The sequence below is a fragment of the Osmia lignaria genome, chromosome 3 (assembly GCF_051020975.1).
Source record: "Osmia lignaria lignaria isolate PbOS001 chromosome 3, iyOsmLign1, whole genome shotgun sequence".
In the NCBI taxonomy this organism is placed as follows: domain Eukaryota; kingdom Metazoa; phylum Arthropoda; class Insecta; order Hymenoptera; family Megachilidae; genus Osmia; species Osmia lignaria.
In genome coordinates this window covers 8,447,949-8,467,745 of record NC_135034.1, presented here as the reverse complement: position 1 = coordinate 8,467,745, position 19,797 = coordinate 8,447,949, and the positions used below count along the sequence as shown (strand labels likewise).

General features: G+C 39.4%; 1 protein-coding gene across 4 annotated transcripts in view; it reads right to left on the bottom strand.

The window, feature by feature from the left end:
* The window catches only part of LOC117605341 (uncharacterized), a 66,172-nt gene that overhangs the window by 27,007 nt on the left and 19,368 nt on the right, over nucleotides 1-19,797 (bottom strand). For 2 of the 4 annotated variants that reach the window (XM_034326575.2, XM_034326576.2), the window contains one exon: nucleotides 4,567-4,714. The exons of the other annotated variants lie outside the window; for them this stretch is intronic. The gene's annotated coding sequence lies outside the window, so the exon portion shown is untranslated. The remainder of the gene's footprint in view (nucleotides 1-4,566; nucleotides 4,715-19,797) is intronic. 4 annotated transcript variants of the gene reach the window in all.

The window sequence follows — 19,797 nt, the reverse complement described above, 5'->3', positions numbered from 1 at the left end:
AAGGAACCTCACGAACAATGTTCCGACTGGTAGTAAGCATGCCATTATGCATCCATCAATGAACTTATTAATTTCAAAGGAAACTGCTACATTGAAAACTTTGAAATGATACAAATTGCAAATTAAACACGACGAGAAAGGTACCAACACACGCTATATTAAATATTTTCAAATAACGTGTACACAAATTAAACTTTATGAAAAAGGTAGAAATTCATCAGACCGTAAAATTTATTTACAGAACCCAGCGTTTTTCTACGAATGGAAGCACAACTAAATTGTAATATGTAATTTTCACACGTGGTACCAGGCTTATTTATTCGAGAAATTATATAACAAACTAGCATAAAACGATATTAAAAAAGGAATAAATCTTTCAAACCATGAAATTAATTTTATTTATCCATTGAATAAAGGAGAACTCCTGACTGTAACTAATGTTTCTTATATTCGAATCATGACCCGTGCCATAAGTGTGACTTGGTGTTACAAAACAAGAGGGTTAACGGTGCATAATTTTCAATAAAAAGCTGCAACTTTTATAACTGTTTCCTTGCAACGGGACTGTTTGTTGTTCTTTGTTCAGTTTCAACAAACGGCGTAGAGAATGCGAGGCAGGTTTTGACCTGGCGTCGCCTTTAATTAACGCTACCTTTTGACAAAAGACACGCATTATCGCGACAAAAGGATTTAACTTTTTACTTTTAGCAAAGCGCATCCTTCCTGTTAGTAGTAAAAATGATGAAAAATTAAGTATATATATTAAAAATCTGACGGAAGTGTCTTGGTTTATCGTTGAAGTTAAACGGTAACAAACGTCATGTCGACTTTACGAATGGAAAGAGGAAAAGTATATAAGCGGTGAAAATTCGACTTTTCTTTCGTTCCCTCGTAAAACGTGTCTACACGGGGTTGTTTGATGGCCTAGTAAACGCCGAATGTGCCAGAGAAATTTATTTCGACCACGGGGTAGGATGAATTGTAGCGTCAGCGAGAAACTCATTCCCCTTTTTCTCCCTCCAAGAATTTGTGTTTCGTATTTTCACGCTTTTCCACGTTCGCTTCTTTACGGTAATTTACGCCGACGTCCGTGGAAAAAACTGGCCGAGATTGAATTTTGATTATGATTCAGATCGGTCAGCGGAAATGTAAAAACAACGGGTAAAATGGTGAATTTGATTGTTACGCTTTTACAATTTAAATCCGTATATCAATATTGAAAAAAGAAAGGCTACGATTGATGTATTTAATGAAATTGTTTTCTAATGAACGAACAAACAAGAGCGTTTTAATTTCTACCGTACAGGATTTAAAAAAAGAAAGGAAAATCTACTAGAATAAATGTTTTTTAGCGTACGCCTTTTTGTTCACTACGGAAAACAACAGGGTCAGCTAGCGAGAAATGGAACGATCTTTTTCTGGAATTTAACTGAAACATGTTTCGCAGAAACTACTGTCCAGTCCGGATATAAGCGAATTGCTTTCCCTCTATTTCACGGTTCCTTGTTTCAATCTATTCTCTGTTAAATGCGGCTTTCGAGAAGATAGACCGTGAAAAACCAATCTCTGTTTTCATTTTTCACCTAAACAATAATACTTCAATTTAGAATTTTTTTAAATTCCATATCAAAGACTTGAAATTCTCTTTTACTTTTCTGGGCAATTACTAAATACCTATAGATTATATTTCAATGTTAATATTTGTAATTTCTAATTAGTACATTTAAAAAATTCTCAAAATAGGGTGTGCTATTCTGGCCACGGTTAATCACGTCGAAACGCACTGGCAATCTCGAATAATCGCTTTTCCGGGGTGTTCGTGCCGTGGCAATAATGGAAAGGGTCCGCGGGGCGAGCGAATCGTCGCGCGATAATTAACAGAGGACACTAATTACGAAAGAGGCGTGGAGTTCGTTGCTGCGTACCGAGCACGATTGATTTTATACCCAACTAAACCCGTTGCCTAACCACCCCCGCGAATCCCTTCCCAAGTCTCCTTTTTCCACCCTGACTACGTTTAATCTCTCCTTCGTCGCGGAGAAACGTCGGAGACAGAATTTATTACCGTCTAGAATATTCTCGCTTTTCAATAACGGCATATTAATTTTCGGCCCGGCGAAACGTTACGCGACCTTCTTAATTACTAAACGATTTCCCGAACCCTCGCTAATACGATTCTGACAGAGGGGGTGGTTTTCCATTTTCAAGATATTTCTATCATCCGACATATTTGAAGCTCCTCTAAATTTTTAAACTCATTCAGAATGATTCGAAAGGACCGAGGATATTCAAACGCACCCTTTTCTCGGACCTTTCACCCTAGAGAGAAGGGTGGTTTTGGTGTCGAAATCGGGCTGTCGTGTTTGTAAGAGCCTCGAAAGCTTTATTTGATGAGGGAGATTTTCCAATTAAACCGTGATTAATCCACGGGACGAATGCTTAGGGCCGAATGTTTACGGCAGCAGGGAAATAAGTTGCTGGTACACAGCCTCGAAAATCGATACACCCCTCTCTCGTGTGACGTACGAGGGGCGGGGGTGCGCGAGGGTGCAGAGGAATCGACGATAATCCGATTTCGATGGACGGTACGAGTTGGATAATTCGTTTGCCTCTCCATCCTTTTCGTTTCGCTCTATCATCGACGGGACTATTGAATTCTGTTTTCCTCGATTCGCGTGACTCGAATCGCGAAAAAATTCAAACTACCCGCTATCCACGGGGAAATAGCGATTGCTATCGTTCGAAAAACGATTTCGCGTAACGATAGCGGAGAGATAGCGAGGGGGAAACGTTTGTCGATAAAATTGTTTGGTCGAACGGTTATTTGTATCGCTGCAATTTTTAACGATTACAAACTATGGCTAATTAAACGGAACGACGATTAATCGACTCGCGTGGTTGTTATTTAAACAGCCTCGATGGTTACGATTCTTTTTTCGTATTTTTCGTTCTTTTTTTAGGGATACAAATGGAATGACGCGGAGGTAGATCGTTTCCAGAAATAACTTTATTGTCCGATGGAAATATACGGACGTTTTTGAAGCTGGATCAGATGAAAGTATAATGAGATTAAGTATTCAGTGTGTTTTTTTTTTATTCCCTGATGTAGAGAATAATACGTCAGAGTTGTTTCAATAATCACAGAGAGATAATAAATGGAGTTTTCAATTCCTGCAATTAATTCATGCTAAATTAAATTTGGCAATGGATGCAGTTCATTTTCATTAATTTATAATTTTGATTACTTGTAGCCAAAATATAGTTTGTCGGTGGGTAAATTTAATAATTGCCATAAACAAAAGCAGTGTCGTGGGAATAACCGTGTAAACATGAAAGTTTACACTTTGCTTTTTTACGGTTAATTAATCTATCAACTCGTTGGAATTAATTAATTCGTTAAACGCGACTCGTTCGCTGATGCGTCACGCCATCTCGAGTAGTGTCTGCGACCTTGCTATTATTACCGCGCTATTTTCGTAACCAATACCCAGCCGATCCCGTGTAGTAATTAAATAAACGAAATCCGTGCTACGTTTTGACCCACTAAACTAAACCCTCGCCTAATTCGTTGATCCTCGAGATAGCGAATCGTTGACGCGTCAAGCGAAAATGGAAATCGCCGTTTTCACGATAGAAGAAAAAAACGATGCTCGCGACCTTAATGTAATTTGTCGTAATAGGCGTGTTTGTTCAATGTAACAACTGAGTCACTCTAGTTTGCTCCAGATCGTTCTAGCCGCGTTGACCTTGGAGAAAAAACGAAACGACTCGTGACGTCCTCGAGGACACAAATGCAACTCTCAAATTGCAAATTGAAAATAACAATAAACTTTGAAAATTCTCGAACCGGTTGATTAAGAATGTTTCAACTCGATATCTCAAACAAGAAAAATAACGAGAAATAAGTTTCAAGTCGATATGTCAAATAGAGCTATTAATTATTCGAACAATTTGCGTCGCGATACGACACAGAAAAAAAAACTAATTAATTATTTTACGATTGACAAATTCTTATTTCGCAGTTGTAAAGAAAAATACGCGCTGATTATAACGCTCTTGAAAGGTAACTAAACATTAAATCTACAGGAAAAAATTGATGAATAATTAATCATTTGTCATGATCTGAAACTTTGACGCGGATGTACACACAAATCGAAAGTGTTTGCAATCACATTGTTACCGTTTCGAGACGTGATCTAACGATTAGAAAATTTTGAATCGTTCCGCGTTTCCCGCCCCGTCGCGCGCACCTCGTTAATCGACGATATCGATCGATCGAGCGCTGCGATCGTCGAAGCGACCAATCAGCTGCGGTCATTTTGTCGCGGCGCGGGAACAATGTTGAACCGGTCGGTTCGCGTGACACGTTGTAGAATTGGTATCGCGACGCGTTGTTCGCATAAATTATCCATCGTGCGACACGCGTGTACATGAATGATAAAGAAACAGGTTCCGATTTGTGTGCGCGTACGAGCGCGTATCGTTAAGCGTAGATTACGGTTCCGTGAACGATGGCAGGGAAACATTTAGATCGTCGTAGAAACAAATAGAGATTCCAATACTCACGTGTCTCTGTCAGGCCAGCTAACACACTATTCTGGTTGCTCCGTTGAAGCACGAAAGCACCAAGTGACGTCAGTGGAAGATCACTAGTTCCGTAATACCCTTGGAATATCCTATTGGACGTTTATCCACTATTCCTCTCGGTAATTTCCTGCAAGGTACGTCACCGAATATTTCCTTTATTTATCACAGCCGTCTTTTAATAGACGGTAACTCCGAAAAAGAAAAAAAATTAAGGAACAAGCTGTCACTCGCGTCTAAGTATATGGTAATTCTCACTCCGACTCGCGTTACGTCGAAAATAGGTTATAGCGGCTCCGTTTCGCCAACGCGTTACGTATAAAAGTAAAAAAAGAAAGACGCGAACGCCGGGAAGGTAAAGATACAACTCTGTCTTTTTTTATTTTTTTTTATTTTTCCTACGTCCCGTTGCTACTTGTCGCAACGACGTTCGCAGTGTGTCGTGTCAGTTCTCCAACGAAGCACCGGACGAAAGAAACTCTCGTCCTTTGCGCGCACGCGTTACCGCACACTCTCACAAGATATATATATATGTATATATTTAATACATTTATATATATACATATATTATATGTAACACGCGTATCCCCGTAATGTCCTTCGTTCCGTGAGCAAACGTTTATATTCCTAGTCCACGTTTCTATCGTCACACGAACCGTCACTCGCGAGTGCCGCTGCGAGACTGAAACGCGGGGAAACATGTGTGGCCTCTTACATATCGCGCCGCATTAGGGGGGACAACTTCGGTAGTGGGGGATGTCACCGAGGCGAGATGGTGGGGGTACATCCCACTATAGTCGAGGACGGGAGGGGAAAACTGGCAAGGACGCGAGACCTCGACGCGACGTGTCGCGAAGTGCTCTATACGTGTATATCTACTACTTTTTCCTCTAGCACTTGTGCTCTTGCTTTCCACCGACGACGCTGATAACGGAAGTTATCGGAAGCCACTTCTCGCGAGACCCGGAATTGGTCCAGAGAGAAAAAAGACCGATCGATCTCGATGTTCTCGCGAGACGACTGCGGACGTTGGAAATAGAGCACCGCGAAAGCTTATTCTTTTTTGGAGTTACGTATGAAAAGTATCTTGCGTATTAATGTTTATTGAATGAAGTGGAAATTGGGCGATAATCATCAATAATGAGGTCACTGGGTCATTGGTTAACCGATAATGCAAAATATGATTGAATAATTGAAAGGAAAAATAATTATAATTATAGCGCGTCTGATTATGCATGAGTATTTCTACTGTGAAGTTAACGCGTTAACCCTCGGCGGACCGCGGAGAGAACCCCAATATTAATTTAATTCTTTATTCCATATTATTTTCATTTTCAATGAAACTCTTTCGTTCGAAAGTTATAATTAATACCCCTATATATATTTTGTAAATCTGGATCTCGATTGACCCAGACTTCGCCGTTCAAGGGCAGCCGTTGCAGTAGAAACAGTCAATGTTTAGTACGGCATACTACCAGTTTGCTCTATATCGAATGGCAGACTACGAAATATAGAAAGTCTGGTCTATTTATATTAAAAATATTAATGAAAGCTTTTCGTAGTAATTATTTTCAAATCGTAAGTTTCAAATTGATACGACAAAAGTGCTAATTTGAAGTACTTTTATGTCATCAAATCAGCTGCTTCGAAATCGCTCGTTTGATACGCAACAATCATTATGCTTTCAAGCACAATTACGTCCGTGGTAAATTGAAGAAACGAAACGATCGTATTCTGAACAAATGCAATTATAGTGTGCCGTGTTACACACGTCCGTTTTCACTGTGCCAGTAAACGTGTTAATCGCGTCTCGATCGGGTAACCTTGATTCACTTACCCGAGCTAGCAGCCAAACGCGCAGGAAGTCTGCTATCTAAAGACGATCGCGACAAATCGTAAGGTAGATTCGTATCGCGACTTCCGCGATGAGGTAAGACCGACGAGGCGTAATCGCGATCCCAGAACGCTCGGCCATCATTCGGGGAGGAATTCATGATTTTTTCTTTCATGTAACAGAGGGAAGGAGTTTCAATTACGATGGGAACAGTTGCCAATCGTTCTGTCGGATTCGATTCGCGGGCTGAAATTATTCGATCAAACTTTCATTCGACGCGTCACTCTTCGAACCGCGATGTTTTATTTCCAATTGCTGCTTTTTGTTCGAACTTGCGATTCCCCGGCAGCGAGGTATCGTTGTTTTGCTCATTAATTATTCAGATTCGCGTTTTCAAGCTCGGTTCGATCAGTAATCTCGGGTAATTTCGATGTTCACCAGTTTTTTCATTTCCGTTGGGGAAGACTGACATCTTTCCAGTGGTATGTATCGATAATAAATGAATCGTTACTTTTTACAAATAAACGATGCAAGTCTAAAGTATTTTCGAAACTTTTTCAGCTTGGAACCTTTCGGGTTTCTCTGATAAATTTGGTGGTCCTGTCAGAGGGAATATCGTTGAAATGAAAACACGCGTTGCGTAACGCGGCAAAGAGCGGTATCGGCAAAAAATGATTATATAAACTTATAATAAATACGTCGAAGTTGCGTGGAATAGAAATGAAAAAAGAAAGTGGACGCATCGGTGGTGTTCCAACAGCGTATCATTCATTTGCAATATAAACGATGCAGAAAATATATTCTTCGAGCAGCGGGATGTTTTCCTCTTGGGAGGGTATTTTTATCGAATCGCACGGTCACCGTGTGTCTTTTCAACGTCCCCCCGGTGCCGTATTTGCCATTCAAGGTATCAAATAAAAAGTGTGCCACGCGTATAAAAGGGAGCACGCATGGGCGCACACTCGGTGGTGCAGGGTCCGAGTGCATACATGGAAAGTTCAACAGGAAGGAAACGCATACACCCTTACCCTGATTTTCTTTCACGCGTGCCTTTTAAAGGTCCCGTGAAAAAGCGATAAATAAAGGCCAAAGCGAGTCTTGGTATCCGTCAACTCGCTTCTGGATCGTTTAACGACTCGCCTTGGCGTTATCTGTAGTTTGTCTTGTCTCGTACACCCTGCCCCACCCCCATCTTTTCGTCGTTCGTTGAAAACTTTCCTCCTCGTTTTTCCCAACCCTTCTGTCCGCGATTCATTCAATTCGCTTTCGTTTCTTCCCAACGGTATCGATCGCTTTTTTCTTCGTCTTTTCTTTCCGTTCGAAAGGGTTAAAAGCTATCCAGTAGTAACAAAGCATGAAAATTGCTCCGATTTCTAAGCACGTGTCGTTACGGTATAAATATATACGCGTACCGAGAAGCCAGTCCTGTCTTTTATAGCTTCATATTTTAACCTTTCCATGCCCCTTGGCTACCCTTTTGGCCCCTCCCTTCCGGTTTCCAACGGGTCTGCGGCTGCGGACGCTTCAGCGTTCCCGCTCTCGCTTCGTTTTCCTTTCCTTTGTTGCATCAGTAAACAGGTTAGCCAATTTTTCTGGCGCAGGAAGCAGGAACGTGAGAGAAGCACTGGAATAAGAATGTGCACGGCTCGGTGGCGGGGATAGGTGTGCAACTTTAACGTGTAATACAAACGAGCGTGCAGCAGGTACGGTACACACAATACACACGCGTCTACGTGTCGCGCATATTGTTCGAGCAGGTTTTTCGACCGAGATTAAGAGCAAGCACGTAGCTCTGTACACGAGTCCCGGCTAAGTATGCCAAGGATTACCGGTATGAACTTTTACGTACTGCCTACGAATGCAATGATCCGATAAGACGTGCCGAGAGCAGGAAACCGGTGTTACGCCGTTATGATATGTCTGACAAATTAACGAGGATAGTTCGAAGCTCGTTATCATAGTTTGAGAACGAACACGCTTTTCCTGTATCGATGATTTGCACTGCTTCGAGTAATTAGGAAGAGACGATCACGATTTTCGGATTTCGATTTAGAGACACTTTCTGATAGAAGAAACGGAAATTTCAGAGTGCAAAAAATTATTGATTTTTTAGTACTAATTTGTAGATTGCTGTCTGGCAAAGTTTTCAGAAAACTAGAAGAAGTGTAACGAATAAGATAAATAAATCATTTTTTTCCCTCCACCTTCTTTACGGCCGCGTTAATTGCTCGTTATTACTCGAGCAAACATTTGTTGGAAGCAGAAAAATTCGTTTCCTTGTTGCAACGTCGGGACGCGTGAAAGAAACGGAAACAATTTGTTCCCGGTTGCAGCGATTATTTTCACCTTGAACACGTCGGGCTTAATTAATCGGCGAACCTTTTGTTTCCGTTTGACGCGCGATCACGCAGAAACGAACAACGAATCCGTTAATTAAGAAACGAAGATTAAATACCAGGTGAATCATCGCGAATCGTTAAATCGTTCCTCAGACGAAACAATAACAAACGAGGAATGTCGCGTTTACGAGTACATTACAATTACATCGAGAAAATTAATCGATCAGAGACGTCCACGTGAAATTTACGTGAGAGGCTTGAAATCGTCGATAAATCGTGATTTGATTAATCGAGACTCAGGCGTTATTGAATAGTCTAATAACTAACGATCAAAATCATTTATCCGACTTCGAAAAGGAAGAGGATACTCAATTCGATCAGTATATTTTTTTTTTTTCTATTTATTACCAACTTCAAATAATGATGTTTTCATGTTATTTGAAAAACATATTATTTCTTATTTCGTTTGAACTACTTATAATTATATCGCTATTCAAATAAAAAATGACCCAGTCTGGATTAACAATTACCGATAACCGAACCGATAATCGCGTTTGTACTTTACCTAAGTCGAGTTTCTATTTTTCCACGGTCGTGCTTCGTGGTCATGGTCAACCGGCTGAAAACACGTGTATTTGGTATTCGTTTGCTCGCTTGTCATTAATTTACGTAACATAGCCTGACGTTCTTTCAGCACAATTTTCCGAGCTGACCTCGCGAATAAAATTTCACGAATTGTAACAATTGAGGTATCCGTAACGCGAACAGTACCCTTGAATATAGGAAAATTTTTTCTACTGCGCTTCTCAATGATCCATTCAATTCCAAAAATGGATCTTTATGAATCTTACAGAGGAAGACGTTGAATGATTCTCAATGGTCATCACGTGAACAGATCGATCGTGAACGATATCGAGGAAAGGTTGTTCGAAAACAAGCAACGTATCTCGAGATATCGCAATTCTCTCTGTAGTCAAGAGAAAAAAAGAAAACACATTCGAAACGTAAAATTCTCCATTCCTCTTTGAACGAGTTCGCGAAAACGTGAGACGAGATAAAAATAAATTTGCGAAAATTCGAGACGAGAATCGAGCAAAGTCAAATATTTGCGCGAAACCGGTACCAGCCAGAACGAACGCAATTGCGTAAAATTCGCGCAAGAATTCGTGTCTCTTTTACACTTGCCGAAATGCTTGCAGTCATCGTCGAGTTACCGAAAACGCGAGGAAAAATAGAACGTGATTTAAAGAAGATGGCATCCGGAGGATTTTTCTTGTCGCTGTGCAACCGATAACGACTTCGATTCGTTGTTTCGACGGAATTTCTACGCGTTTCGCAATTTCTCCGTTCTACTGTACGTTGATAAGATTAAATCGTACAACCATTGTTACCAAGCTTGTACTGTTACGTTTACCTTTTTCAGTCATACACATCTTTTGTGTATACTATTATCAATCGAACGATAGAATTGAAAATGTTGACGTGTGCCTACTTTAAAGAAAAAAAAATTATATAAATGATACATAACACAATGATATTTCAATCCTTAATTATACCCATTATAATAAAACTTAGAATGCCAATATCTTTAATTTGTACATCAAACGTCGACATATATTTTCATTCCCACTGTATTTTCAAGGAAACATTTCCACGTAGCGTTATACGAAAATCACAACATCGCACGAACAACACCACATAGATCAATAATCGATCAATAGCTATCTTATCAGAAATGCCTGTTCTTCGTATCGACCTAATAAATCGAGCTCGTTTGACGTTCCCCTCATAATGAATTCAACAAAGTATATCCTACCATTGATATCGATATTCAATTGGTTCGGTCGCTTTTTTCCTCATTCTCGTATCTTTTTAAATGAATTAAAAAAAACTCTCCATAAATTATTTGCACATTATAGAAAACGAGTTGTTTTGCATTTAGTTACAGCGTGACGCGTTTTGCTAGGAGAAAATTGATTGATAACTCGTGTTCAAGATAAATAAAAGAATGATTTAGTAGGGGATCTTCCTCTTACTGTCGTCACGATGTTACTCTCTGACGTAGAACGAATCGTGATCTCATGCTCTCCTGACAAGCTAATTATTCGCTACTCTATTATTCAATTCGCTCGGTTAATCTATATTCGGGTTAATCGAAATGTTTACACGTGATCCTCGTTGAATCAATTATCATTTGAATACGGAAGTATAGTATTACTGTTTACACTCGTATTTCTTTCCTCGATGGACGTCAAGAAATTTCTTACTCTGAAGAAATTTTTCAGGTCTCTGCACAGGGAAGTAACTTCGAAGATGTTTCCGCTTGGAAGACTTTATATAGCTTTCCCGGATAATCATTAAAAGAAAAGAAGTGCATTTTTTATAAACGCATCGACAATTTCTTGCGTCAAAACTGTTGTGCGTGCAATCTCCGTTACGCGAAAGGTTCATCAGAAAAATGTAAGTTCAAAGAATTAAACAACCTTAGTAGAAATACGCAACATTCTTCGTGCGCTTTCACGAGACACTGATTAATTGCACTTTAATTTCAAATTAAAGAATGCAGCTGAATACTTTTCCAAACACATCAATTTCTTCTAACGTTTTTAATCAGCTGCCACGAGAGAATTCTATCCAGAAATATTGTATTTACAAGGAATAGCCTTTCTTCAGTTCTTTCGCATTATCTATCTTCAAAAAGATCTTTGATCCTCCGTTGATCTTACAAGTTGCAAGTGACTCTGACCGATGAAACAGCAGGTTTACCGCCACGCGTGGCGTTCAATTAACAAGAAGAGCCGCGTGACCAGCTGGATTAATGATCGTACGACAGGCAGTTAAGTTTGCCTGGTAATTCGTCGAGAAGCTGCCACGGTCATTCACGAAGAACTCGGATCTAGATTAAGGCGGATCCGCGGCGAACCGGAGCGGAGGCAGCCGCGTACGTACGCGAGTGAACCGGTTCACTCGATTTCATTCATTTGCCGGATAATCGTTCTGTTCCTGTTTGCGGCACAGGGACGTACCATCGCGAGTGCACGCACTCAAGGTCTCGGGTTCCGTGCTCGACGCTCTTTTCCTGCCGCGGAAGCCGGGCTTCCTCCTATTCCGCTACTTCCGGCAAGTAGCTACTCGTTTCCACTCGTCTTTACCGTTTCTTTCATTCTTCTCTTCTCCCTGTTACCACGTGTCGTAAAACGTACCGAAGTATTAATTAAAACGAGAGGAGGAATTTAAATCACGTTTCAGCGCAATGATACATCGTTATCGTTACCGGTTCATTGTTGACATCATTTTTACCATTACATAAATGATTTTACCTTTACAAAATCATTTTCTTCACCATTCGTCTATCGCTTGTTACATAAACCTATCGGGAATGATAGCGATCGTATGGACTTTTTATTCTCTACTTTCTACCCGGCTCGAGGACGAAAAACGCGCGAAAGAATGTCCTGAAGAACCCACGACGTCGCGGCGCTGCGCTGTCGTCACTAGCGTTTTGTTGCAACGAATGCAAGAAAATATTGCACACAATGCAATCTTAGAAAACATATATTTCAAACAGTCCGCTAACAAAATATGAGGATAAATGAGAGTTATTAAACACGCGATAATATGAATATGACAGCGTTTTAGATTGCGTTATGTAAAATATCCTATGGCTTTCCCCTTTAAAGATAGACGGTAGACGGTAAGAAATCCCGTGAATTTTTGTTCTCTTTAACGATTTATATAAGAGTTAGCATTTTCCTAGGAGATTTCACATTATGTATCGTTCACCAAAAAATTGCATCGTGCCGCTTCAATGGCATCGTCCGATTTCCTCCTTACTCCGTTTCGTAATGAAATGAAATCGGAACGATGCTTTAAATAATAAACAAAGAACCAACGTCAAGAATACATCGCTGTGTTCAATAGAAGGAATAATTTGTTAGGTGGTTTGACTTGATTTTTTATCAGGGTATTCAATCCTTTTGATGATCTAGCACATATCATTTCATCCTGCTGAGAGATTGAAACGCATAAATGAAAAATTATAATGCGGAGTGTAGATCAATTTCAAAGTTCAACTCGCAACTCTGAGAAGCTCTGTTCAATTCAACATTGCTCAGCCAGATTCAGTTACATTGACCCTATCAGAGGAATTAGTAGCCTAGATAACCATTTAGGTTAACTTGTAAGTTTCTTATTAGATAAATCGCTTATCATAATTCGAAACACGTGTAAACTCCAGTAGCGCAAGTCACTAGGTAGTCCACGCACGTGTCAAACATTATCTAAAAAGGGCTTACGAAGTTAAACAAACGATTCGAGCAATTCGAAGCTAACGAATCGTTATGCCAACTTTATCGTTATGAAAATCACGATTCGATCGTGATTCACTGATAGAGAATTGACATAAATTTTCCTGGAGGATAGCCTTCGCGAATGGTGTCCGAGTTTCCATGGAAGAAGGTCTTTGGTTCACCCATTTCTGTAAGCGTATCGTCCGTCCTCTGACGCAACGACGACCATAAAATTTCCAGCCGGATCGTACGCGTGCACGCGCGATCCGCTTCGCTCGGCCACGGTCATCGCGAGACCTTACGCGAGCAAGCTTACGCGTATGTGTGTACATTGGAACGTTAATGTCCATTGTTCCCGATCCGTGGCTCTTATGGCTTCTTTTCCGCGAGATTCGCCAAATGAAACTCGCGATCGAGTTGAACTAGTTCAATAGGAGCTCTGTTTAGGAATTTGGATATTTAATTACAGAGCTTATCATTAACTTTAATCGTAATCGATTTAATTAATTTCCAAGTGGAATTAAATAATAAACTAACATTAAATGGCTGATTCTTTATAGTTAAATATTCCACGAGCAAATTTTTTTATCGATGCACTTTGTTTACTATGCTATTTTACTATCATTAAGGCTTATCGTATTCTTCGCATGGAAATTTTTTTTGTCCTAACTGCATAAATTTGTAAATTAGTTTAGATTAGCTCTCTAACGACCGACTGGAAAAGTGCTAATAATTTAACGCTACTCTACTAGTATGGAAATGAAATTATTATGCAATGGTATATTGATTACTTAATTTTGATGAACTATGAAAAACTACAATTTTTATTTTTTGGAAAATAATTAATGCATCAATCACACACTTCTTACAGTTCTTCCCAAATAAATTCACGAAGGACGTTCGCGGGCATCCCCTTAATTTAATGTACAATTACCAAGTAATCATTTTCTCATTACGTATGCATTGTACGAGTCACTCGTCACACAAACAATGTGTTAGATTGTAAATTGCAATTGTTCTAGAAAAAGCGGCGATAAATCAAGTAACGATCTATTAGCAAGTGCACGAGCGCTTCCAATGCCTTTATGTTGCTAATTACACATCGGGAAACGACATTTCTTCCTCATTAATATTTCCTACAGCTTCGTAATTCCTCGCCCAACGATCGGCGTTCCCTTGATCGTTTCGTTTCCGTGTTCGCCCATTAACCGTTCGATTTTCCAACGCAGAAATGTTTGCCAATGTTTCACGGGCGAATTGATTCTTCAGAGGTTTCTTTAATTAGTAATTTAAAAGGTTTGACGCGACACTTTTCTTCTGCGTTGTTGATTGAGCCCGGGCAAATTGTCGTATGATTTTTAAATTTATTTTCATGATATGTTATTCGAAATAATATTGTTCAATATCATCGAGTAATTAGTTTGAATTTCTGATTAGCAGCTGTGGTGTTAAAAGTGACGAGTGATAAGATAGAATTAATATTTGGTCATCGTATAATAATGACTGACCAGATTTGAACACCTTGCCTTGAGAATTTTAAATATAGAAAACTTTCTGGACTAAATAATGGTATCTACCTGTTTCGAAACGATAGTGAAATTTTACTTTCTAATGATTTGGCAAAAATTTATTCTGAAACCTTTGATTTATCAATTTTTAACATTTTTGAACTATCTTTTCTCAACATCTTTTAAGGTATTTCTTGATGGGCTCATTAATAACGAAAATATGATGCAGAATAGGCGACAGGTCATCTGTGGGTCATCGTTGACCCTTTCAACACGATACGCGTTAAAAAACGAGCGAATCGTATTCAGAACACACGACAAGGTGTACGTCAACAAGAATTTCCACATCTTCACGGGCAAGACACGATGTTGCAAAAGCAGAATTCTTGCAATCGTTTCCATCCCACTCGTTAGAGAATCGCGATTTGCATAACAGATTTACACCTAACGATGTATGATATTTCACTCGAACGCCACCCAAGTCAGAGAAGCTGACTCTTTTTTCATTTCTCGCTCTTGAACTTCTCGAAATGTCACCGTGTTCGCTGATACCAGACGTTTCGTAACGACAGTATTGCAATCGCAGCGGAAAACGCGCGTGTTATCCTCGTGAATATTTTCACGGGCGTGTTTACTATCGCTGATAGACGGTGTTCACTAGCGATGGGTTCAAGTACAATCGCGATCAAATCAGGGAAATAGCGAGATAGAGGTGGCAAGACTTTTCAAGATCCTAATTTTGACAATAATTGAAATATTGTGAATTTTTTTCAAAATCCTTGTCATTTTGTATATCTTAAATTGTCTCTTACAGTTAAAAACACCAATAAAAAATAACGTTTCACAGCGTCGTATTCATCAAACTGCCATAACAGTTAAGATTGAAATAGCTGTGATTTCAATCTCGATTTGCACACTCTTTTATCGCTTTCATCTGGTGTTTTTTAGTTATTGATGCGAGCACTGGCCTCTCTTGATTAACTTGGAGATAATGTTTTCGTGGGTTTTGATTCATGAATAATTAATGTGCTTCCAGGCGGTTTCTCATTGAATGGAAGTTGAATGAAATGGCTGATTCGAAGAATCGATACGAAAGTTTAGTATTTTGTTGGTAATTATCAAATTATTGAATTTTCATGAAATAAATACGTGTCAATCTTATCCTGCAATTCTTTGTAATTGAAAGATGTATACAACTTTCAGTTGCTTTTTACTTCGTTACGAGTGTTTCACTGTAAACACTTTTAATGCCACGCAATGCATTCTGTAATTATTTACGAAACAACATCGCACGGATGTTGATGTAGATAGTCACGATTCTGTTTCCCTTTCCGTAATTCTATTATGTAATTTTATTTCCCGTTTTTCGATTACATGACAATCACGTAACAAACATCTGATACTTCAAATCACAGCTAACAGTAAGTGTTTCTCTTGCATAAATATCAAAGATAATTTGTTAATTTTCTATGCGAAGCCTAATTACACTCGAATAATATTTTTCATAAAAATTACGATTTCCTGTTGAGAAAGGAACACGAGTAAACAAGCCGGTCTTCAGAAACACGAGGTTGATAACCATTATCGAGAAGACGATACAAAATCATCCAATCGCTTTTATTCCAAAAGGTTACGACCCACTTCGTTTCCATACGAAGAATGAAATTGAAAATGTTGACAAGGAACGAACAAATTCATTTCTGTTTAGAGGAAGACGCGTTGTTTTCCTTCGAGCAAGGACGTCGAAGTAATTTTCAAATAAGAAATGAAAACACACAACACGTGTTTGCAATCGTTTGCAATACGACACAGCCTTCAAACTGTCGCATAATGACGTTTTAATTACGGAACAAAAGGTCTGTTTCCAGAGATGTTGTATATAGTATTCAAGGAGTATCGAAGAAAGTTTCAAATTCATTGGAACGTTCAAACCTTGCGACTCGTTTATCAGAAATGAGTGTCTGCTCTGTGATAAGGTCAATCACGCATTTCTATCATCCAGATAAAAGGTCAATCTCCGTCTTCCTATCTAAAATTCATGAAAATATAACAGAAATCACTGTTACCACGATAACACTGTAAACTGAATGATCGAGTATTAATTTTCTAAACGTTATTTCACGTTCGCGAAGTCGATAAGTCTTTGGACCATCGATCTTTACAAGACCAGGGAGACGATCGTAAATTACAGAAGAAATAGATTCACGCTTTCGAAGCTCGTTAATCACGAGTTCGATCCGAATTGCTCAATGAGCAACTCTTGGTCCTGGTTCGATCAAGTATGTCGAAGGAACACGCGGATACATCATGGATAAAAAGTTTCCATTGGTAGGCGAGAAAAAGCTTTAATTGAATTTGTAATTGGCGCTGGTATTTGCGTCAGTTCCGTTAACGTGACCACGCAATTCTACGGTCATTCTGCGCGTTTTCATGCGTGACCCCTTGACGTTTACTCGTTTCGATTGAAAATTTACGCGTCGACAGTCTTTTCACCCGGTGATTATGCGAATTTCATTTAATAGAATGGGCAGAAAGTAAATTTCAATATTACATAGGATTAAAATGAGATAACTTGACGCGTACACGAATAACCCTTTGAAAATTGACCACGACAGTTCTTATGCGTTGAAAATTGTTTCGTCGAATTGCAATTTTCAGTATTTCATTCTGTTTCAATAGGAAAAAAATACAGAGTGCTAACATAACTTTGAAGATAATTAGAGGATCGCGAAGAACAAAGCAAATATCAGTTCAGTTTGCATAGCGTGAGGATAACTTTTAAAATATTGATTACCTCATACGAACAGTCGATCCTCGGAATATTTTCTACTGCATATTCGAGGAAGGAACGTTTTCAGAAGATGCGAAAAATTCACTCCATTGACACGTGATCGAAGTAAAAATTTGTTGGCGATTAAAAGATTCGGAGATTCCTCCGTTCCCACTCTAAAACTTCGCTAAGAATACATTTGCTACGAGATAACACATTTGATATCGCTCGAGTTTTTATTCTTCGATTCTCCGTCTCGATATTCGTTCAAAGTCGAATGAAAACAGCTACGTGTACTATCGAACAGTGAACCGAGAACTCGATTATCGATTCGCACGTATTTACTTATCAGAAAGCAGCCCACGCTCTGGTGTCTCGATCGTAGGAAAACCTATTACACGATTCTTACGTAATGTCAACCTTGATTTTGAATAATTCAACCGCGATCCTTATGTTGGTGTCGTTCAGTCTCGTTCGTCATTCATCATTCGGTGTTTTCGTATTTTATATTACGGAGAACCTTTTGCGGTCTGTCACTTAAAGAGGATTATTTTACGCATCGCGCTTGTGTAATCGACCGTTGCAATTGACAAATATTCCATCGATACGAACGTAAATCTTCATTAAAATTCGACGGGATGCTTCAAGGTTCCGTCGTAATGGATCTGGCTAATACAAATGGTCGAGAAACTTTCAGAAACCGACTGTGCCTAATGCATATCTGATTAATAAAGGCTCGAAAAACATCTGTGCAAACATATCCCGCGATCAGCATTCCGTCGTTGATGATACTTATAAATATTCTAAAATGCAATTATCGATCGTTTAATCGCGACGATTTAACGTGGTTTCATCGAACATGGAACTGCATAAATAATCTTGAAATCATTCCACGTATGTTTCGTAACAATTATTCTTCCACACAAATCAGTTTCATTTTACTTCTCATAAAATGATGTAAGAGTGTAAGATAGATAATTCTTAATTTATTCCCTGGTACAGTATCGAGCAAAGTAGACTTCTTTAGGGAAAATGGTGTTACAGGGGGCAGCACCATTTATTTCCTTGAAAAAAATTAAAAACTAGTGACCGTCAAAATAATATTCTCTACTTGTTGACTTTGTTTAAATTCATGGCGTCAATTATGAGTGTCCCCCATGGTATCGTTTATTTTCCTCGACTCGGCTCGATTTCTCTCGTCCATTTTCCTGTTCGCTAGCCGACGATTGTCGGCCTAACCCTGGCAATAATCGATCGACGATTGATCGGCCTTCGAGCCGATGAAATATTGCGCGCAACATGCTCGCGTCAGTCCAAGGTCTAATTATTAGTGGGTCAGTCGGCACCAGTGAAACCGTTTTGGTCGACCAAGCGCGACTAATCGTCTCGTTCACGCGATTTTTCAACAGCCTGCTTCTATTTTCATGCTCGCCATCGTTTAACATCGGAATATCTGAATACCTAACAAATTAGACTCATCCTGACTTGATTAAATACTTCCAAATGGGAATAACTTTCTTCCTGTGCACCCCTAGGCGCGATATAAAAATTCCAATAGACACTTTTATCTGGAGGATGCGTTTATCGAGCAGACCGATTAATAGCGGGGTTAATCGAGTAAAAACATCGAAGTGTAGCCGGTGGAATCGAATTTATTAGATGGCCGGAAAGAGAAATTCAAGGTTGTCAGTGCGCAACGTCGACGGGACGTAGAGGGGACCGGCATGTAACGTAACATAGTGAATTATGCTGTTATTACGTCGCCGACGATTATGCCGTTGCGTTAAATAATCGTCAAACCATGCTAGAACATGCTCTATTCCAAGGTTACTGAAGCGAGTTCCTGGACCCTTCCATAACCAGGAATTAGGAGGCGAATTAATTACACGGTTACAGGACACCGTTATCGATTTTCTACCACGTCTGATCGTGTCATTATGCGAGCTAAATAATGAATCTTTATTGTCTTCCATCTTCATCGTCATGCATATTAAATAAATTTAAGGGAAATTTTTGGTTGAATTTTATAATTCACTTTTTTTTTTTTTATCAAAAGAGATATTTAGTTTCAAATTAACGGGTTACCATATGTCAAAGATAAAGTACGGTCTCAAAGATCTGGAACCTCGAGCAGACGATCGTGAACTTCAACTTGTCCTTGAAACAAGATTGCCAAACGCTGTCACGGAAACCGTCAGGCATTTATCACACCTGTTCGCACGATGTTTGCTATCTCAGCCTCGTTGGAATATTACCATGCTTGGTCTAATGATGTGCAATAAAGAGCGAGGGGCAATGCAATAACGGGACGCCAGGCGCAGTGGAATAGTACCGGTAGTAGTCAGACGGGCGCAGCCAAAATTATTCGAGTCGATTTACTTCTTACATTACACGATATCGTTTCTTCATATTTCTCGGTACACAGATCTATCGCTATTTATAATTCAAAGTTTACGAATAAAAAGTTGTAAAA